The sequence below is a fragment of the Sciurus carolinensis genome, chromosome 14 (genome assembly GCF_902686445.1).
Source record: "Sciurus carolinensis chromosome 14, mSciCar1.2, whole genome shotgun sequence".
NCBI lineage: Eukaryota > Metazoa > Chordata > Mammalia > Rodentia > Sciuridae > Sciurus > Sciurus carolinensis.
The window spans coordinates 72,618,713-72,642,677 of NC_062226.1; the positions used below are offsets into that span (position 1 = coordinate 72,618,713).

The window sequence follows — 23,965 nt, forward strand, 5'->3', positions numbered from 1 at the left end:
ACTTTATCTCCTTTTTTTTTTTTTTTTTTTTCTCATTCATTAGCAAATATTTATTTGTACCTTCTATGTGCCAGGCACTGGGGACCAGTGGTGACCCAAGCAACAAACAAGAGCCAAAAGTCGCAACCCAGAAGCAGAGTTCACCCTTCTCTAGCACCATCAGCAATGTGCAGCCAGACTCTGAGCCAAGTTACAGTCTGACCATGATCCTCCACTTACAGAATGGAGATCAGTTGAACTTGCTTTGTTTCACATGGCTGTTTTCAAAACAGGTTAACTCATGATTAATTCCTTTTTAAATATAAAATGCTTTTTGAAAGAATGAAAAAGAAAGAAAAGAAAGGGAAAGGGAATGGGAAAAGAAAAGGAAGGATGAAGAGAGGAAGGGATGGAAAAGAAGGCATTATGTTCTAGGCAAGATTAAAATTATTTCATATCAAATGGAAAAGAAAGGGAAAATAAAGTGGAAAACAAATAAGAAGCTATATGGAACTAGGTTTTTCTCATGGGCCTAGAAGTTTTCACAGAACTCAAGTCTTCAGTTTAATTCATACCTTCTGTCCTTTCTTCTTGAACCAAGTAGGATAGTTACTTCACTATAAAGTAATACAATTTTCAATTATCAGCTTGGGGAAAATGGAAAGGTACCCTAAGAGGTGGGTCCCTCTTCACTGGGAGAAGTCAGTCATCCCAATGGGCAAATCAGCTGAGACCAACACAATGACAGACTCATTTAATTCTCAGAATTTAGTTTGCTGCTTAATATTCCCTGCAAATGTGGGTCCTCCACACAGGCAGCTCAGTTCATCAGAGATCCAAAAGAAATCTAACCTGGGTCAAGTATTTTGGTTTCAGATAGTTGCCCAACTCCTCCTTACTGACCCACATGTGAGGGCCTTTCTTCCAGATCTTTCCACTTAGTACTAGTGCTTTGAAGAGGACTACTTTGGCCCCAAGGTTACTCTCTGTCTGCTTTGCCTGAGAGAATTGATCTTGTAGTGACCACAAGGTACGTTTCCTAGGAACTTGTCTTCCACATTGTTTTCTGAGAGTATAGCCAGGGTTCACTCAGCTGTCCCTTGGAAGGTCTCCCCAGGCTGCCACTCAGTCTGGGACAGCATCCAAACATCCTCATCTCCAAATTTCTCTCTAACAGGATAAGGTTCCCGTCTAGCTTCCAGTGCAATGAGGTTCTGTCATTTTTTTTTTTTTTTATCGGCTTCTGTTACACGAGATCCATGTTTGAACCATAGGAATTTCTGCTCCCACGTATCTTCCAAATCTTGCACAAGCAATAAATTCTTTTCATTTTGTTCTTCATCATAAAGGTCAGCTTTCTTCTTTGCCAGTCACGGGGCTTCATCTAAAAGCACGAAGCTCATGGTCTGAATACAGGCTGCTCTCTGTCTGCTGTAACGGAGCTGCCATCTCTTCCCTGCAAGAGGGTCAGTGGCTTGGAAATCAGCGTTGGCTGCTGCCAGACACAACGCACCCAAAAAGCGCCATGGGGACTTGTTTCTTGAGGGCACCGCATCAGGGCCAGCCTGCCAGATCCCAGGCTGCCTGCCCATACCCTTTTGAACCTCCAACAGCCTCTCACCGCCCATGAGAGTCCACCTTGTGAGCACCGGCATCTTTCTGCCGTCCCACCTTTCTCTCCCTCCTTATTTCTTCCCTCTTTTCCTTCTTCTTTCCACTTACTTCACCTTCTCCTTTCTTCTAACCTTCCTTCCCCATTCCCTCCTTTCCATCCTTCCTTCCTTTAGAAATCAGATTAGACTTTTTTTAAAAAACCTCATACAAGATCCATTTGTTCAGCCGACATTGATTTTGCATTTATTGAGAAAGCTTTTTATCTTTATTTCAGAGAAATGATTTCCCTTTTCTCTTGATTTTTACAGTGCAAACTGAAAAGGAGTCCATGCTGGGTTGATGGCCAGGGCAAGAGTCCTTAGGGAAGGCTGGATTCATTTGTTCATTCCACACACGTTTGTTTTGTACAGCTTGCACACCTGTGAACCAGGCTGTGTCCCAGGAGCTGAGGCCACAGGAAACAAAAATCTCTAGGCTCAGAGACCCTAGAGACTAAGTAGAAAGAGAGGCAGGTTACAGATGTGTGATATGATAAACACTAGACACAAGAATTTATGTAAGCATCAGGGTCAAAGGAAGCTGAATTGGGATAGGAGAGTTCAGGGACAATTTTTTTTGTAGTTTTAAAGGTATTGTCAGTAAAGAAAAAAAGAGGGCAAGGAAATCCCAACCAGAGCAGTTGACACACGCAGAGGTGCAAAAACATGAGAGAGCCTGGTAGACTGAGAAACACATGCCAACTTATTTGCTGGAAAATGGAAAGAAGGTGAAAGTTTCCAGAGGAGAGGCTTCAAGAGCCAAGTCAACTAGTTTATCCCACATCTTGATGTCAGTGAGGAGTGGTTAACGGTTTTAATCAAAGCTCAGATTTGAGCTTTCAGAGGTCACTGCAGTAGTGATATGCAAAATACTGAAAGGGGAGCAAGCCCGAAGATGGAGAGACCAGAGGATGCCTGAATGTCATGGGCAAAAATGAGGGAAGTCTAAACTAAGACTACAGCAGTAGGTTAGCAGACTTAGGTAAGCAGATGGCTGTAAGAGATGTGGAGTACCTAAAGCCACAACTCCTGGGGAGCAGATAAACATTGGAGATAAGGGAAAATAGGAGTGGAGTATGGCAGATAGTTGGCGGGTATGGAGACAGAGTGTGGTGGCATTCACTGGTATGATGCGCAGGAGGAAGAACAGATGTGAGGGATTAAATAATTATCCACTTTAGATGTCTTAGGTTAAATTGCCTTTGAAATGTCTACACCAGACAGAAGTGTCTGCAATACATCTAGTTGGGAGCTTCAGAGACAGATATAGGCAGGATACACCACCAGAGACATATGGAGAGAGAGAGAGACTAGAATGAGAAGAGAATGAGACACCAAGGAGGGCAGACAGAGGAACATAAACACCAAAAGAGAAGTGAAAAAGAAAAGCCAAAGAGATAGAAAGGAAATGCGACAAGTTGAAAAACACATTAATATTCAAGATTTAAGACTCAGTTCAGATGTCACTTTTTCAAAAAAAAAAAAAAAGTTCCGTGTAGGTCTCTCTCCACCCAACCACACTAAACTGCTTTCACTTTTTGCTGTTAAGTACTTATAGTCCAGAATCCGTGCCATTATATTGAAGCAGCTTTTCCTAGTCTTCCCCAAGCCCCAGGCTGTTAAATCCTCAGGGACAGAGTCCACATTGTACACACCCCTGGGTCTCCAGGAGCTAGTATGATTTCTGACACAAAGTATCTAGTCCGTCCATGCTGTGTTTGCTCAACAAAATTGAAATCAAGGAAGGAAAGACTTTAAAATAAGAGGAAATGATTGGCCCTATGAATGACTTCCAAGAAGCCAAGTCAAAATATTGTACTTAAAAACAGGATGACCAATTGAAAAGGTTCTTGGCAAGAGAATTATCAAAGTAAGAGAAGCAGAACCCAAGCAACCATAAAAATTAGTTTAGACAGTGGAGAAAGTAACAGTATATTTCTCTTTTGAAAAAATTAGCAGTAAAGACATATGTTACCTCATATAGTAGGTGGTAAGGAAAATATTTTTACCACTATGACTCTTGAAATATTATATCACTTCTGTTTTACTATAATGACTTTTTCACCTAAAATATATTAACCATAAACTCTATAAAGAGTGACATTTGCAGGAAAATCAAAGGAGAACATTATGTTAAGTGAAATAAGCCAAACTCAGAAAATCAAGGGTTGTCACTATGGAAATCAGTTTGGAGTTTCCTCAAAATATTAGACATGGAACCACAATAGGACCCAGCTATACCATGCAGCAGTTTTTATTCTGAAGAATTAAAGTCATCATACTACAGTGATACATCCATACCCATGTTTATAGCAGCACAATTCCAAATAGCAAAACTATGGAACCAGCCTAGGTGTCATCAACAGATGAACAGATAAATAAAATGTACACACACACACACACACACACACACACACAATGGAGTTTTATTCAGCCATATGTTAAATGAAGGTTAAGGGTCAGATGTTTTCTATAATATGCAGAAGCTACAGAGGAAAAGGAACCAAGAGGTTGGAGGTGGGAAGGGAGGGGGGAAATGCTGGGGAGTGATATTGGCCAAATATTTTTATATTGTGTATTGTATGCATGTACAAATATGTAACAAGAAATCCCATCAATGTGTATAACTAAAATGCACCAATAAAAAATGTGGGGGAAATGTTTTAAAACATAAAGAAAATCAAGGCTATAAGTTTTCTTTCATATGTAAAAGCTACAGAGGAAAGAGGGAAGAAAATGTGTGTTGGCAGGGGAGGGGGGTCCTCGGGAAAAATGAAGGAAGATCAGGAGAGGAAAGAGATCAGGTAGAGGATGGAGAGGAATGGAGATAACATTTACCCCAAATAGGTTGAAACTTTTGAAAAAAATGATACAAGGAGAAATATTTAGCTTAACAGTCATTATATCACATTTGATGCACAAATTCTTGATGTACAATGTTATTCATTACTTGTAAAAACTTGTTTTCGTCATTCGATATATATTACTACTTAAAAATTGAGTGTGTGAGTTCAGATGGAATTCATCATGTTTCCATTAAAAGTAACAGAAATACTGTCTTCATTTAATGACTGTTCATTTAGCAACAGTATTTTCAGAAATGAGTTAGGGTTGTTACAGAAGGGATAGGTATAGTGAAAATGGGAGGGTGATGGAGAATCAAGGGGTATTTTTTTTTAAGATGGAAGATAATTTAATGTAATTAGATACCAAAAGGAAACAAAAATGTATGGGTGTATGGGAAAGAATGAAGAAACCAGAGTCAGAGAACATCATTGATATAAAAATGATGTTCAGAGAAAGTAAAAGGAAAGAAAAGGAACATGAATGGATTAACATAGAACGAAGGTCATTATTCCTAGAGAAACTTAGGGGAAGAGTGAAAATAAAAGCTATGGATTCAGATCAGTAGGTCCCAGGGGAAAAGGTATAATGACTAAATTTGTGTGATGCCCAGTTATTTGATAAACTCATGTAAATGCTATATTTTTTAGATGTGATCAACATTTAAAGTAGACTTTAAGGGGGATTCAGGATGGTGGGCTAGAGGAAGACTGTATCCCTAGTTGCTCCATGGCTCGGGATTGGAGCAACAGGAATACTGCTTCTCTGAGGTGCGTGAAAGAGGGATTTCACCAAAGCTCCATATTGGACCGTTAAAGTGACTTAGAGACTCATAAATTTGGGGTTACTAAACAATGAACAAAAACTACATTAGAGCCAAGCCAGTTGTGGCAGTAGTGACAGTAGCCACTGGTGAAATGGAAAGATAGTCCCTGGAGAGTAGGGAAGGGACAGGAAATATAGACAAGGGGGGCAAGCAGGAGGACAGCCATTTTAACATACCCTGGGTGTGTTATTAAACAGTTCCTATTTCTCAAAGGGTGTAAATTTCCATCTCACAGAAAGAGACTGCATAATCTATAGTCCAGTCCATGTCCACAATTGAAATACCAAAAACCAGTGAAGAGGAGCTTATCAATTTCTCCTTATGCAACTTTTTAAAAAAGGGAACACTATAAAACTCAAATGGCACTCATGCCTGCCCCTCCTAGGTGCACTGCTTTGGAAGTTTTCAATATTTCTCTCGTTTTCCTTTTTAATAAAATGCCTGCTCACTTTCTTAACTGCATTCATGGTATTCAGTCTTCAACTCCATGGAATGCAAATCTGATCCCAACTCCAGCCAGTAACATTTTGGGGGCTTGTCCAGGACCCCAATCCCCACCAAGGTAAGTCATTTGAAGCAGATGCACTTTACCTTCACTATACTTTAGAGGAAAACTGGGCACCTGCCAACCACTTAAAAGCAATTAGCAGGACTGCCAGTCTCAAGTCTCAGGTAATAAGTTCCTTGGTTTCTGCAGTTTCCAGTCTCCTGCCCTGCAGGTCAAGCATGTTGGGCCCACTTTTCTATTCTGGCTCAGGGTATGCCAGAGCAAGTAAACAGTGGCCCCTGATCCTGGCCTTGGATGTGAGGATTCTGGTGAAGTTGAGAAGCAACTGAGAGATCCTGACTGAGACTGCTCTTCAGTGACTCTCAAAGGCCTCTCTTCTGACGCCATTTCCTGACAGCCCCTTTGGAGTATACTATGGTAGTTGATTGATCATGGCGCTGAATGAACATTGTGCTAGGCCAGCACCTTTATATGAGCCACCTGTACCTCCTCCCTCACACTAGATCCTCCCAAGTGCTTCCCTCATAAGTAAAGATCTTTCAGAGAAAAGGGCATATACTATGCAGAGTGATTTTAGGGATGGGTTTGGGTTCCATATCTCACATATGAAGGGCTACAGACTTGCCAAAGACACCCCTGTTGTTGTTTCTGTACCCCCATGCATCTCCCCAGTTTCTGCCTGAAAGGGAAGAGGTGACGCCCAACCCTTTTTGTTCTTTAGGGATCTAGGAAGACATATTCTCATACGTCCCCCATCAAAGGAAGCTGAACTTTATATCTCTGAGTAACTCTAAGCCCACAGGGCTCACAACCTGTTAGTTAAATTCTTCCTCAAATTTCTCCATGAGGAAGGTAGAAGGTCCTGTGATACAACCTGTCCTCTTTGTCCTGGGACCCCTCTGGGAAGTAGATTGTAGATGAAAAAAACCCTTTAAAAAGGATCCTTTGTCCTTGATGACCCTAACCTTACATAGTCTCCTTGGATCCTGCTTAATTGATGTAAAATTAATTCTCCCTGGGCCCACTAATTTTGTAGAAACATGAAGTAGAGGAATGCATCCCACTGTTGGCCAACATTTAATTATCAGCCATCATATATGGAAGTCCAATAGTGTCCAGGAGAGACCAATAAGTTCCACTAGGTCTGCCCACCAACCCCCTGCCCCTGGGTCATTGTCATGTGGAAACCAAAATCTAAGGAACTTAGCTTGTAAAGCAGCAATAAATTCACTGAGTCATGTAGAATGAGACGGGTGGGATTGCCAGTGGCCAAAAAGCTCATTCAGGGAGACATCCCTGTGAGAGTGGGAAGTTCTTTCAGTCAGAGTGCCTGATTTCTGATTTCTTATCCAGATGAGAGCTTCAGTCTCAAAGGTAGTGCCAGGTTCACCACTAGCTTTCCCACCAAAAAACTGGGATAAGTTTGATTCACAGACACTCAAGAAAAAGTGCCTGATTTTTTTCTGCTCTTTGGGTGACCCCAATACAAACCCTCCAATGGAGAATCATGGCTGCCACAGGGAAGTATAAACTTTAATGTTATCTTGCAGCTTAGTTTGTTTTGTAATAAGGAAAGAAAATGGGCTGAGGTCCCCTATGTTCAGTTTTTGTTGCTCTGAGAGAGTTCCCCAAATTATATCAGCAATGTAAGCTAGACCCAGCTATGCCTACAAGTCATGATGGAAGAGAAGTCTAAGGAAACAAATGCCAGAGTAGCAAAGTCAGATAAATCCCAAGAATTCCTGAACCCTAACAAACCCTTGCCAACAACCCTCTTATCCTCCCTACCCAGAACCCCCATCATCCACCCATGGAGGAGGACAAATCATACTACCCCTTCAGGAAATGCCAGAAGGGGAATTTGGGCCAACCAACATCCATGTCCCATTTTTCCTTTAATACTTGAGGTCAATAAAGATAGACTAAAGTCAGTTCTCAGAGGATTCAGATAAATAACATTAAGGAATTCTAAAACTTATGCGAGGTGTTCAGTCTTACCTGGAAGGATATTATGTTACTGCTTAACCAAATTTTGACTTCTAATGAAAAGGAGACTGTCCTAAGGACAGCTGTGTATTTTGGAGATGATCTGCATCTCAGTCATGCCCTGCAACACAGAGGAATTAGGAACATTAGGAATAAATCTAATTATCCATCTGGGACACAGGCAGTTCCTAGGAACAATCCTGAATGAAATCCAAATGATGAACAGGATGATTAGAAAATGAGACATTTTTTCAGGCTCTGGTCCTTGAAGATCTCAGAACATCAAGGCAGAAGCCTGTCAATTACTCTAAGATATCTGAAATCCATCAAGGCTCTCAGGAGAACCATGCAACCTTTCTGGAAAAACTTAGGGAGGCATTGAGAAAGCACACTACGGTGGATTCTGAATACACAGAGGGCCACATAATTTTATAGGATGAATTTATACTCAGTCAGCCCCAGACATTAAAAGGAAGTTACAAAAATTGGCATATGGCCCAGATCAGCCCTTAGATGACATCCTCTGACTCACAACATCTGTCTTTTGTAACAGAGATCAGGAGGAGAGGAAGAAAAGGGAAACTACAGATAGAAGGAAGGTTGAAGTAGTGGTCAGGGAGAAAACTTCCAGGGTGTCAAAGGAGATAAATGGAATGTTCCTCAAAAGGAATTTGTTTCCTGATATGGAAAGGAGGGATATGACCAAGAGGAATGCTAACAGGTTAAGCAACCACGATGAAGGCCTCAGTCTATCTGTCAAGGCAATCATAGGGGAATGAATGTCCCCAGTTTGCAGGCTTAGGGGGATAGATTCCCCCAACCAAGCCTGGAGGGACCTGGGTCAAACTTAATGGCTCCCATGACTCCCACCATGCATAAACTCCAGGTATGCTTCTCAGTAGGAAGCCAAAAGGCTACTTTCCTTCTGGACACTGGCACCTGCTTCTCTGTACTTGTCTCTTACCCAGAACCCCTTTCCTCTGATACTATGACAGTGTGAGGGTTATATGGACCCCATATCACTAGATATTTTACTCCCCCATTAAGCTATGATGGGATGGGTTGATGTTTTCTCATGCATTCCTGATATTCCCAGAGTGCTCTACTCCTTCATTAGGAAGAGACATGCTCTCAAAACTTTAGACCTCCTTCACCATGTGTTTGGGACCCCAAGTCCATTATGTATACCTCTATTAGAATGTGATATAAACTCTGAAGTAGGGGTCACTGAGGACAAAATTGGGCTAGTAAAGAGTGCAGTTCCAGTTACAATAACTTTGAAGGACCCCTTAATCTTCCCACACTAGAGACAGTACCCCCTGCATCCAGAGGCCAAAGAGGTTTACTGGAGATCATTCCAAACCTTAAATGACAAGAACTCTCAGTACTTAACAATAGCCCCTGCAAGACACCCATTCTGGCAGTCCAAAAAACAAATGCAGAATTATACTTAGTCCAAGACCTTGGGTTAATCAGTGAAGCAAATCCCTTCATCCTGTGGTTCCCAACTCCTAAACTTTTTTTTTAATCTCAGATCCCAGCTGCCACTGCTTGGTTTACTGTATTAGATTTAAAGGATGCCTTTTTCTGTATACCCCTAGACAATCAGCCACAATATCTGTCTGCTTTTGAGGAACCAGATAGTGGATCTCAATTAACCTGGACAGTGTTACCCCATGAATTCAGAGATAGCCCTCACTTATTTAGGCAGGTCTTTGCCAAGGACCTAGCAGAGTTCAAGGATAGGTCATCTGTAACTGTCCTCCACTATGTAGATAACATCCTTCTATGTGCTACCACCCAGAAGGAATGTCAAGTGACCACTACAGAACTCCTGAGCTACCTAGCTGATAGAAGGTATGAGTCCTTGAAAAAGAAAGCCCAATTATGCCAACCACATGCTCAATATCTAGGATTACAACTGTCTCAAGGAATCCACAGTCTAGGGGTAGAGAGGATTACCCCTATAGGATATCATCTTTTACCCCAGGTCATACAGCAACTCAGAGGTTTTCTGGAGACAACTGAATATTGTTGGCTTTGGATCCCTGGGTATGGAGAGAGTCAGACCTCTTTATCAACTCCTCAAGGAAGCCCAATGTCAGGGGATGGCTACCCTAATATGGGAACCAGAACATGTTAAATGTTTCAGAACCCAAAAAGAAGTTTTACTTCAAGTTTCTGCTCTCACATTGCCTACAGAGCAAAAAATTAATCTGTGATCAAAAGAGGAGAAGGCTTTAGGGGTGATAACACAAAGGAGTGGACAGGCTCAACAGCTGGTAACATGTCTCAGCAAAGAGCTTGATATGGTATCTCAAGGATGGCCCCATTGCCTGCAAGTGGTGGTTGCAGCAGCCTTGCTGGTCCCTGAGGCAATTAAGATAACCCAGGAAGGGATCTTACTGTATACTTGTCTCATGACCTTTCAGAATTCTAAATACTAAAGGGGGATTATGACTCTCAAATAGTTGTCTTCTTAAATACCAGGCCTTGCTCCTTGAAGACCAGTGACTCAAATAAAACTTGCTCAAATTTAGACCAAGCCACCTTTCTTCTGGAATCATTAGAAGGAAACCCTGAACTTGATTGTCAACAAAACTTAGCCATAGATTACTCAGCCCAGGGAGACCTCCAGTTTTTCCCTATCCCATTCAGATCTTACTATGTACAGAGATGGAAGTTCTTTTATGGAATAAAAGAAATGGAAAGCAAAGCTAGATATGCTGTGGTAATATTTTAATCATAGTGCTTGTGGTATTAACTGTAATAGGGTACTGCGTTATCCCCTGCATACTCAGTATCATTCAGAGATTAATTGAAAACACACTCACTAAACAAACTCCAGTCTCTCACCACTAACAAAATCACTTCCTCTTAGGCACAAAGAAACCACACATGGAACATCTGTTGGGGAACCCTGAGTCTATCACCAAGGGAACCTTCACTGCCACTTCTGAATACCACTTGACAGCAGGAAGCAGTTATAAGCAGTTACTAAGCAGTTGTTTGAGATGAGTTCTACTGTGAACCTCTAAATTGACTGGATTGTCCCTAAAAGGGAAACTGAACTGCTTACCCCTCATCTCCACCTCTGAGCTTGAAGCAGCTATAGCAATCATCACCCATTTTCCCCTATAGTACTAAGGGTTTCCTTATCAGAAGGGGGAATGAGATGGAAAAGGCTAGGCAATAGAGATTAGGGAATAAACAGGAAAGTTGGCAAGAAGGAAAGCACAATAACAGCCATTTTAACATGCCCTGACATGTTATAAAACACTTCCTGTTTCTCAAAGGGCATAAATTTCCATCTCACAGAAAGTGACTGCTTAATCCATAATCCAGCCTACACTTATCATGGGACAATTGAAATATCAAAAACCAATCAGAAGGAGTTTATCAATTTCTCTTCATGCCTTCAAAAGAGGGAACATATGAGACTTAAAAGACACCATTGACCCTTCCAGGAGAACTACTCCAGGAGTTCTGAATCTTTCTCCCACTTTCTTTTTAAATAAAATTCCTACTTGCTTGCTTGCTTACCTTGACAGTGTTCATGGTGTTCATTCTTTGACCTCATGGAATAGTGAACCCAATCTCAGTTCCTGCAGGTAAGAGGGGCAGTGGTACTGATTCAGCACAAAATGGGTAGGAAGGACACAGAGAAACACAACATACAAATTTATACGAAAAAAATCTGAGATCAGAAAATCAGCCTGCCCTTAGCTGATCCAGAGGCTGCACTGTGCACTGGTGCTTGAAAAGTACCCCATGTTTCCCAACTGACTGTGGAAAACTGAGGTGGGAGCCATCTTGAGGTGGTCATGCTGTAGCTGTTGCTGTGGGAACTGAGAGATCTGAGAAAACATGGCTACACTGTCCTAGCAAGCACCTTCCATGTGGCATAGGGTGTACCTAATGGAATGGGAGCAAAATAGGCACAGAAAATACTTTACCCAGGAAGAATCAAGTTGGAAAAGTGAAGGGGAACCCAATTTGTTTTGCCCTTTGAATCTGGCAGCCCACATGACCAGCTGAAGCAAGTTGGGAATCTGAAGAGATGGGTGTGAATATTCTCAGGGACTAAGCCTGAGAAGCCTGGAAAGTCTGTTTGTGAGCAGCAGAGGGGGTGAAGTACTGGCTCCCTCAGTCCATGAGTAGAATCCTTGAAAGTCTCCTGAGATCCAGACTCCCAGCAGAGCTCAGCAACTGCCAGCCTGAATGGTGTGTTGTTCTAATCTCTCCAAAGCAGACAACACCCAACAGAGCTCCTGATGCCTGATTAAACCTAAGCCCTGTCTGCTAGAACTCCACTCATAAAGCTGACAGCCACCCCACCCTGGGAGTGCATGATCTTGGTCTGTGCAGAAAAAACTCTAATTAACATTATTTACCACCCCATCATACTTCATGCAAGAGAGAAGAGAAGCTAAGACTTATTTGAACCAATTTCAGTCTTAAGTGACTCCAACTGGGAGCTTAGTGAACAAAACAAAAAGAGGAAGGGGATAATGAGCCTCAAGCCCTTGATCTTTCTCCCAGTACATAGCCAAGAAGAAATGAAAAGAAATTCAGGCATAGATAGTATTCATCTACTCTCATTGACAATTTTGACCACCTCATTGAAAATGATTAATTTTTCTTTTGCTTTTCCTTTCTTTTTGTATGTGTGTGTTCTGTTGATTGGTTCATGAACAAATATACATATACATCTATATATTTGTTTCTTTTTTTCTCATTTTTAGGATTTTTTTTTATTGTAGTTGTTTTTCCTTGCCTTGTCTTTTGAAGGTTAGCATTTTTGATTAGTATATTTTGGTTTTGTTTTATATTGTTTTTCATATATTTCTCTTTCTTTCTTTTCATTTGCTAACAAATTCTATTGTTCTCTAATTCACTCCCTCATTTTGTTATTTCTATTTTTTCTCCTCCTTATAACTGTCACATGCTACATCTCTTCTGGATTCTCTCTGGTCAGTTTTTGAAATTATGAACTCTTTTATGCCTTCCTATCACATTTCATATTCACTTACTAACTACATTCTTACCATCTTTTATCACCAACTGGTTTATATAACTCCTGCCCCTACCATTCATGCTGTTGCAATTATTACTGCTGTTGATGACAACTTGACACCTGTTGCTTGCTTTAATGCCTAATAGAGTTCATGACTAATTGTTTTTGCTGTTAGCAATTGATGACCCTACATTTCTGTTTTTAGTGAAAATTAAAGTTGTAGATGTCATAGTAAGAACCCAGTATTGAGGTTGGTTGCTGCTATTGTTTGTTTCTCCCTATTCTGTGAGGTGCTGGGAACCTACTGGGACACAACTGTACAGGGTAGATACTCTGCTTCTCAACTAAACCAAAAAACAGTGCACCTAGTTCCACTTACAAATTAATGATACCCAATCTTTAGATATACTTTAATACAAAGAATAGAAAAGAAAAACCCAAACTCATGATCAGGTGTCAAGTAGAAACAGTTAGCAGTGGGTAGGTTATCAATGCCCACCTATGGACATCTACTGCTACAGTGAAAACAGAGAAATAACACAGAGGCTATAAATATCAGAGGCTATCACTCTAGATCAGTATAGGTCAGTTTGGCAAATGAAGACTGTGCTTTAAAATGGCCCACACAAAAGAGTGGAAGAAAAATTCCTTCCAACATATGCATAAAACCAACACATGAATATGAGAAATATAAAAAAGTAAGCTAACACAACACCTCACAAGTTCATAATTCACCAGTAAAGATCCCAAAAATATTGAAGTAGATGAGATATCAGATAAGGAATACAAAAGAATGATTAAAAAAATGATCAATGAATTTCAGGAGAACACAGAAAAACAACTGAATGAATTAAGTAAATCAAAACAGAATATGAATAAGAAATTTAATAAGAAGATAGAAATATTGAAAAAGAACTAATCAGAAACCTTGGAAATGAAAGACACAATAAATCAAACAAAATGCTCAGTGGAAGTCTTTCTAATAGAGTAGATGGTGCTTAAAACAGAATCTCAGAGCTAGAAGAAAAAATGGTCAGTCTGGAACATTCAGAAAATATTAAACAAAAAAAAGGAACCATGATCAGAATATACAAGAACTCTGGGATGACATGAAGAGACTAAATTTAAGAATCATTGAAATTGAGGACTATGAGATGTGGGCTAATGGGATGGATAAACTCTTCAGTGAAATAATAACAGAAAAATTTCAAAACCTTCATAATGAGATGGACATTCAGATACAGGAAGAATTCAGAACTCATAGTAGACAAGATAAAAAAAGAAACTTTCCACAACACATTATAATTAAAATACTTTACATACAAGACAAGGATAGAATTTTTAAATCCTCAAGAAAAAAAGTCAGGTCACATTTAGAGGCAAGACAATCAGAATCACTTCTAATTTATCAGCACAAACCCTACAAGCCAGGAATAATGTATTCCAAGTCCTGAAAGAAAATAACTGTTAACCAAGACTGCTATATCCAGCAAAGCTATCATTCCAAATCAAACATGAAGTAAAAATCTTCCAAGATAAGCAAAAACTAAAATAATTCATGACTACTAAACCAGCACTACAGAACTTACTTGAAGAAATACTGCACAGAGAAGAAATAAAAAACAAAACTCAAAGCTCACAAAAGAACAAATATCATTTGAAGAGTATCTAAGCAAATAAGAAAAAGGACCAAATTAAACACAATAAATAAATCAAAATGGCAGGAATTAATAAACATTTCTCTATAAAACCATTGAATATGAATTGTCTCAAATCTCCAATTAAAAGACATAGACTAGTAGAATGGATTACAATACAAAACCCAACTATATGTGTTGTTTGCAAGAGATACACCTTGCAGGCAAACCCAGCCACCAGCTAAAGGTGAAAGGAAGGAATTGATATACCACATGAATGGAACCCTAAAACATGCAGGAGTAACTACTTTATATCTAACAAAGCAAATTTCACACCAAAATTAATCAGAAGAGACAAAGAAGGTCACTTCACATTGGTAAAGTGAATAATCTAACAAGAAGATGTAACAATAATAAATATGCCCCAAATGTGGGTGCAACTAATTACATAAAAAGACACTACTCAAATTGAAGTCCTAGATATACCTCATAACTGTTATTTCAACACAACTCTTTTACTATTAGATAGGTATTCAAGACATAAACTCAATAAAGACTGTTTGGATCTGAAAAATATGATAAATCAAATGGATCTAATGGACATCTATAGAATATTTCATCCAAGAACAGAATACACTTTCTTCTTAGCAACTCATAGAACCTTCTCCAAAATAGACCATATTTTAGACCACAAAGCAACTCTTAGCAAATACAAAAAATTAATATAATTCCTTTCATCTTATCAGATCCCTTTTTGGGGGCAGGTGGGTACCAAGGATTGAACTCAGGGGCACTCAACCACTGAATCATGTTCCCAGCCCTTATTTTGTATTTTATTTAGTGACAGGGACTCACTAAGTTGTTTAGATTTTGCTGAGGATGGCTTTGGACTCTCAATCCTCCTGCCTCAGTCTCCTGAGCCACTAGGATTACAGGCATGGGCCACTGCACCTAGCCTTAAAGGAATGAAACTAGAAATCAATACAATCAAACCCTACAGAAACTATATAAACACATACAGATTGTACAATACTCTTTTGAATAATGAACAAGTGATAGGAGAAATTGAGGGAAATGTTAAAACGTTCTTAGACTCAAATGAGACTAGAGATATAACATACAAGAACCTCTGGGACACTATGAAGGAAGTTCTAAGAGGAAAGTTTATAGCTATGAGTGCCTACATAAGAAAATCAGAAATATTCCAAATTAGCAACCTAATGATGCATCTCAAGGTCCTTGAAATGGAAAAAACAAATCAATTCCAAAACCAGGAGAAGGAAGAAATAATCAAGATCAGAACTGAAATCAATGAACTTGATAATTTAAAAAAATGCAAAGGATTGATGAAACAAAAGATCTGGTTCTTTAAAAAGATAAACATGAATGATAAGCCCTTAGCCAAACTAACCAAAAGAAAAAGGGAGAAAAACCAAATTAATAAAACTAGAGATCAAAATGAGAAATCACCATAGACTCTCAAAAATCCAGCAGATCATTAGAGGCTATTTTGAAAACTTATACTTCAACAAATTGGAAGATCTAAAAGAAATTGATACACTTATAGATGAATATGATCTGCCAAAACTGAATCAAGAGGACATAAAAACCTAAATAGACCATAACTTATAATGAGATACAAACAGCAATACAAAGCTTTCCAATAAATAAAAGCCCAGATCTAGATGGATTCTCAGTTGAATTCTACCAAACCTTTAAAGAAGAACTAATGCCAACACTCCTCAAATTATTCCATGAAATAGAAAGGAATGAAATGCTTCCAAATTCATTTTATGAAGCCAGCACCATGCTCATATCAAAACAATATAAGAACAAATCAAGGAAAGAAAACTAGAGATCAATATCCTCAATGAACTTAGATGCAAAAATACTTATTAAAATATTAGCAAACCATGTTCAACAACATATTAAGAAGATTTTATAACACAGTCATATTTCTTTTATTCCAGAGATGCAAGGATGGTTTAATATACACACATCAATAAATATAATTCATCACATAAACAGAATTAAGGACAAAAATTACTTAGTAATCTCAATAGGTGCAGAGAAGTCCTTTGACAAAATTCAGAACCCATTCAAGATAAAAATACTGTAGAAACTAAGGCTAGAAGGAACTACCTCAACATCACAAAGGCTATATATAAAAAACCAAAAGCCAACCTAATAGAAAATAGGGAAAAACCAAAAGCATTTCCTCTAAAATTCAGGACAAGATAAGGATGTCCACTGCCACCACTCCTATTTAATATCAGGCTAGAAATTCGTGCCAGAGAAATTAGGCAAGAGAAGAAAATAAAAGGAATAAAAATAGGAAAGGAAGAAGTCAAATTCTCACTCTTTACAGATGACATGATTCTATTCCTAGAATTACCACAAAAAAAAAAAAAATTCACCAAAACACTGGTAGAGCTAATAAACAAATCTGGCAAAATAACAGGTTACAAATCAACATAAGAAAACCAATAGCTTGCCTATACACCAACCATGAATCTGCTGAAAAATTAGGAAAACAATTCCATTCACAATAGTCTTGAAAAAAGAAAAACTAGAGATAAATCTAACCAAGGAAATCAAAGACCTTTATAATGAAAACTATAGAACGCTGAAGAAAGAAATCAAAGAAGACCTCATAAGATGGGAAAACTTCTCATGTTCATGGATAAGCAGAATTAATATTGTTAAAATGGCCATACTACCAAAAGTAATATACAGATTCAATGCAATCCCCATTAAAATACCAATGATATTCTTCACAGGATGAGAAAAACAGTCCTAAAATTCATTTAGAAGAATAAAAGACCCAGACTAGCAAAAGAAATTTTAAGTCAAAAAAGCAATGCTAGAGGCATCACAATACCTGACTTCAAATTATACTACAAAGTAATAGTAACTAAAACAATGGCACAGAATAGAAGACACAGAGACAAACCCATGCAGACTGTCACCTCATCCTTGACTAAGGTGTCAAAAACATACGTTGGAGAAAAGACAGCCTTTTATCCACACATAGAAGATAAAACTAGGTTCTTATCTCTCACCCTGTACAAATCAACTCAAAATGGATCAAAGACTTCAGAATTAGACAAGAAACTATGCAACTCCTAGAAGAAAACATAGGGTCAACACTCCAGCTTTTAGGCACAGGCACCAACTTTCTCAATAGGATCCCTAAAGCTCAGAAAATAATGGTGAGTGTTAATGAAAGCACCCAGAAATCACTCCGGATGCAGGAACTCATGCAAGAGATTTTATTAAGTGGACAGGCAGAGTGTCTCCCTGCAGGGTGAGAAAGAGAAAATGAGAGAAAGAGAGAGCATGCATGCGCAAGAGAGAGAGTGAAAGCCAGGAGGAGAGAGCATGATAGTGAGGAGGAGAGAGAGAGAAAATGGTGGGGGAGCTATTCTTAGGTAGTGGAATTTCATGGGCTAATAACAACAGACCAATGACTGGTGAGGAAGTTTGGGGGCTGACAATCTGGGTTGTAAAGGGGTGTGGGGGAGGGAGAATAATGGCAGCAGCAAAATAGCAGATCTGATGCCAACATTCCTCCCTTTTTGTTTTATAGATACTGGGAGTGGGATGATGGTCTTTCTTCTGTAGCTTCTTCCTATTGGTTAGGGGGCAAAGAGTCTCACTCTGTTTAAAAAAAAAAAAAAAAAAAAAAAAAAAAAAAAAAAAAAAAAAAAAAGATTAGGGAGGACTTTAGTGAGAGCAGAGTTTTGGAGCCAGAGGTGTCAATAGTGAATCACAGGTCTTGGCTTTGGGTGTCAGGGGCTGGTAGTCTTGAAGGAGAAGCAGTTGATTGGCCAATTGGTTGCTGAACTTGTGTGTCCACCAGCTCCAGAACTTGAGTATCTGATCTTGTAGGAACTTCTGAGGGTAATTTAGCAGGCATGGTCCTGTTTAGGAAGATCCGTAGATGTTAAAATGACCAAAAATTTCTGACTCTGGTAGTTTCTCTTAAGGGTTATCAGGCACTCCTTCCTAAGAATCTCTTTAGTAGTCTCCAGTCTTACTTATTCTTGGGGCTAACGTAAGTGTATATCTTAAGTTATGTTTAACTGTTGTTTATTCTTTTAAATGCCCAGGAATGGCTATGTTTTGATTTTAACTATTTTGCTAGGCATTCAACATCAAGCTGGTCAAATTGACCTTGTTCTTAATCTGTTGTTAAGGGTCAGCTGAATTCCCACAGGTGTTACTCATGGAGAACTTGAGAGCAGCTTCTTAGCTCCTTTAGTGCCATTTGCTAGGAAGGGTCTCCTTCATGAGGTGACTTCCTTTGGAAGCATCAGGGATTTCTGCCTTTTTCAATGACCCTCCTGTTTACAGCAGGTGCACTGGTTGACTTTTCATCCTTTAGTGATCTCATTAATCTCCCTAATCAGTAGGTCATGTGACCCAGAGTTGCAAAGTTCCTTAGAAAAGTTCTCTTGTTCCCTGGATTCAGGCTGACTCTGAGGGCAAGAGCCAAATACTGTCATTTCTTGGCCTCTGTATTTTAATCTAAGTTTGATCTTAAACATCCAGCAAACCAGTCTCACCAGTCTAAAGTAAGAGTACAGGGCTTTAACTTCAATGTTTATGACTTTACAGTTATTTTGACACAAAGAGGGGCAAGAGTGAAGAGAAGATAAGGTTTGAACATAGGGAATCTCTACTGACTTGCTGCTGTGTTGACAGAAGTTGTATAAGTCTCATTCTCTGGCCAAGAGGAGTCATTATCTAACTTATCAGACTATGTTGCAGTAGAAAATAAGCCTGTGAGTTTTGAGATCTGGAGTCAAATGGAGAGGCCAAATGTTTCTAAGGAATGGGTCAAGGGGGTGGGGGTTACAGAGAATTTTAGATTGGGCAAAGCCCATGGCTAAGAATTCTCAGGAGCCTGGAGAAGGGAAACAGGAGAGGAAGGGGTGTCCCCACAACCTCTCTGATTTCCCATGTAGGAGCAGACCATCAGTGAGGGTCTGAGGCCAAAGCTGAGGGAGACCCTGACTCAGTACTGGGGTTTTCCTAGAGAGAGGGGGGGAGGGGGAGGGAGAGAGAGAGAGAGAGAATTAGTTCAGGGCCACCGTAGAAGAGCTCTGAGGACTCACCACCAGTAGAGGGAAGACTGTCCAGAGTCTAATTCTGGTGGCCAAGGTCAGCAATGGCAAGAGGCAGAAACACACCATGGTGGATCAGGGGGGAGGGGTCATGGTCAAGGCAGCTCAGATCCCCATGAGGGGAGAGCCAGCAGGCAATGATTGTGGATCCCAACCCAGGTTTCATCACAGAAAGACTTTCCTACCCAGAAACATTTTCTTCTCCCTTCTACTAAATATATTTCCATGCCTACGACCTTTTATAACCTTGTTTTTAGTGATGACACAAAGCAATTTTTTAAGGAGTTAAACACATTTGAGTAATCCCATACAAGTCAAATCTGATTTTACTGTAAAAATCAGGATATCAGACAAGTGTATTGAATAGTATCTGCCACCTCTTTCCTGTGGAAGAAAAGTCCTAGAAACAATTGATATTAGAAATTTTAAGTCCTTTGGGTATAGGCCAAGGAGTGGAATAGCTGGGTCAAATGGTGTTTCCATTCCAAGTTTTCTAAGGAATCTCCACACTGCTTTCCAGAGTGGCTGCACTAATTTGCAGCCCCACCAGCAATGTAAGAGTGTACCTTTCTCCCCACATCCTCGCCAACACCTGTTGTTGGTTGTATTCTTGATAATTGCCATTCTAATTGGGGTGAGATGGAATCTTAGGGTGGTTTTGATTTGCATTTCTCTTATTACTAGAGATGTTGAACATTTTTCCATATGTTTGTTGATTGCTTGTATATCTTCTTCTGTGAAGTGTCTATTCATTTCGTTAGCCCATTTGTCGATTGGATTATTTACATTCTTGGTGTAGAGTTTTTTGAGTTCTTTATAGATTCTGGAGATTAGCGCTCTATCTGAAGTATGATTGGCCAAGATTTTCTCCCACTCTGTAGGCTCTTTCTTTGCATTGCTGATAGTTTCCTTTGCTGAGAGAAAGCTTTTTAGTTTGAATCTATCCCAGTTATTAATTCTTGCTTTTATTTCTTGTGCTATGGGAGTCCTGTTGAGGAAGTCTGGTCCTAAGCCGACATGTTGAAGCTCTGGACCTACTTTTTCTTCTATAAGATGCAAGGTCTCTGGTCTGATTCCGAGATCCTTAATCCATTTTGAGTTTAGTTTCGTGCATGGTGAGAGATATGGGTTTAGTTTCATTCTGTTGCATATGGATTTCCAATTCTCCCAGCACCATTTGTTGAAGAGGCTATCTTTTCTCCATTGCATATTGTTGGAACCTTTGTCTAGTATGAGAAAATTGTATTTATTTGGGTTTGTGTCCGTGTCCTCTATTCTGTACCATTGATCCACCTTTCTATTTTGGTACCAATACCATGCCGTTTTTGTTACTATTGCTTTGTAGTAGAGTTGAAGATCTGGTATTGCGATACCCCCTGCTTCACTCTTTCTGCCAAGGATTGCTTTAGCTATTCTGGGTTTTTTATTCTTCCAGATGAATTTCATAATTACTTGCTCTATTTCTGTAAGGTACATCATTGGGATTTTAATTGGAATTGCATTGAATCTGTATAGCACTTTTGGTAGTATGGCCATTTTGACAATATTAATTCTTCCTATCCAAGAACATGGGAGATCTTTCCATCTTCTAAGGTTTTCTTGAATTTCTTTCTTTAGTGTTCTGTAGTTCTCATTGTAGAGGTCATAAAATCAGCATATTACAGAGATACAGCCACATCAATGTTCATAGCTGCTCAGTTCACAATAACCAGATTGTGGAACCAACCTAGATGTCCTTCAATTGATGAATGGATAAAGAAAATGTGGTATATATATACAATGGAATATTACTCTGCCATAAAGAATGATAAAAATATGGCATTCACAGGCAAATGGATGAAACTGGAGAATATCATGCTAAGTGAGATAAGCCAATCTCAAAAAACCAAAGGAAGAATGATATCGCTAATAAGTGGATGATGACACATAATGGGGGGTGGGAAGGGTTAGTGTTGGGGTTGGAGTTGGGTTTAGGGAGGGGGGCAGGAATGGAGGAAGGAAGGACTGTATAGGTGGAGGGGAAGGGTGGGAGGTGAGGGGGGGAAGGGGAAAAAATGGCAGAATGAATCAAACAACATTACCCTATGTAGATTTATGATTACACAAATGGTATGCCTTTACACCATGTACAAACAGAGAAACAACATGTATCCCATTTGTTTACAATTTTATAATAAAAAAAATTAAGTTAAATGTCACCTCAAAAAAAAAAAAAAAAAAAAAGAAATTTTAGAGTTAAGCATTTTATTAATTTACCACCTGGAGACTTGTGAGGTAAGTAGTTTCAAAAACGTTTTACTTTCATTTGTTTACCCAATTTAAATTGAACCTTTTAAATCACGTGAATTAAAGGTATCTGGATCCATTTTTAAATTTTAATTTTATGAGCACTATATTTGGATGCACAGATATAGACAACACATCAACAACACAGATCAGACAACAGGATATACACAAAACACAGAAGCAAAGGCCTCATAGCTTTTATCTCCATTGCAATGTAACAGGTGTTCAAAAATAACACTAGTGTTGAGTAAAAATAAAACTGATCAAAAATTATTAACCTAGGTATGTAGGATCAAAGTTGTGAGCTCAAAAAATATAGTGTTTAAGAAAAACAAACAAGAGTCCTAAAGAAAAAATGATAATGGCCATTAATTTTAGCATGATAGAGCAAGAAAGAGAAAGGCAGAGGGAGGGAGGGAGAAGGAGAGAGAGAGAAAGTTCGGGGTTGCAGGAAGAGCAAAGATAATGTAGGGAACTCTCTTTCCATTTCCCTGAGCACTCTCAGAAATTAAAAAGATCCCTAAAAATGTTGGGATCTAAAGTGCCATTTGGTTTGAGGTCCAGGGTGAGGTGGAGGGACTCTTAAATTAGCCAAGAGGCAACCCAGGGGGTCTGGGTGGGGACTGAGAGCAAGCTGCCCATTGCGAGAGAGGAACTGGTGAATATAGAGGCAGGTGTCCCTTGGTCCCCAGGGAATCACCCGAGCGAAGAGCGAGTTCTCCATGGAGTCGTCACTATCACTAGATAAGCATCGAGGCTAAGCCTGTGGGGGTGCCTGGGTGCCCAGCGCCAGGGCTTTTGTAGAGACAAAATGTCGTAGAGGGAACCCAGGACCGGAGTAGGTCTCACAAGAGGCAGTCCTCTCCGGAAAGAGTCTCCATCAGTCTGGAACTTTCCCGCCTCTCAGAGAAGAGTCCCCTGCAGCCCGGAGCTCCCCTGGAGCAGTCGGTATAGGGATTCAGCCACAATTGTAGGAACTGTGGCTGGGGGTTCCCCGGACTTGCGGAGAGTCTCCGGGGTGCCAGACACTCAACGGTCACTTCTCAGGTAACCAAAAGCTGTGGGAGAAGCCACTTACTGAATGAGGCCGGCCGGTCGGTGTCTGGATGTGGAGGAGAGCGTCCAGGCGAATGGAAGGTGAGCTCAGGGTCTGGGGTCTGGGGCGACAGATGGGACTCCACCCGCCTAATGGTAGCAGAAGAGCCCATCCGAGTCACGGCACCAATGAAAGCACCCCAAAACCACCCTGGACGAGGGAACTCAAGCAAGAGATTTTATTAAGTGGACAGGCAGAGTGTCTCCCTGCAGGGTGAGAGAGAGAAAATACAGAGAGAGAGAGAGAGACAGAGACAGACAGAGAGAGAGAGAGAGAACACCCAAAAGAGAGAGTGAAAGCCAGGAGGAGAGAGCATGAAAGTGAGGAGGACAGAGAGAGAAAAAATGGCGGGGGAGCTGTTCTTAAGTAGTGGAATTCGCGGGCTAATGGACCAATGGCTGGCGAGGAAGGCAGTCTAACAATCTGGGTTGTAAAATGTCATGGGGGAGGGAGAACGATGGCTATTTTGCAGATCTGATGCCAACAGTTAATAAATAGAACAACATCAAATTAAAAAGAGAAACCCCAGGATGGAAGAAAATCTTTGCTAGCTACTCTTTTGACAGACAATTAATATCTAGAATATATAAAAACCTCAAAAATCTTCCCATCAAAAAAAATCAAAGAACACAGTTAATAAATGAGCAAATGAATTAAGCTGACACTTCTCAAAAGAAGAAATACAAATGGCCAACAAAATGTTCGACATCATTAGCAATTAGGGAAATGCAAATCAAAACTACACTGAGATTTCATCTCATGCCAGTCAGAATGGCAGTCATCAAGAATACAAATAATAAATTCTGGAAAGGATGTGGAGAAAAAGAAATACTATTATACTGTTGGTAGAACTGTAAATTAGTACAACCACTATGGAAATCGGTATGAAGTCTCCTCAAAAAGTCAGGCACGGAAACACCACAGGACTCAACTATACTACTTCTCAGTATTTATCCTGCAGAATTGAAGTCATCTTACTACAGTGATACATGTTACCCATGTTTA

At 39.8% G+C, this 23,965-nt stretch overlaps 1 pseudogene; it reads right to left on the minus strand.

The window, feature by feature from the left end:
- Positions 1-807: 807 nt before the first annotated feature.
- LOC124964141 (39S ribosomal protein L46, mitochondrial-like) lies at positions 808-23,072 on the minus strand (annotated as a pseudogene).
- Positions 23,073-23,965: the final 893 nt, after the last annotated feature.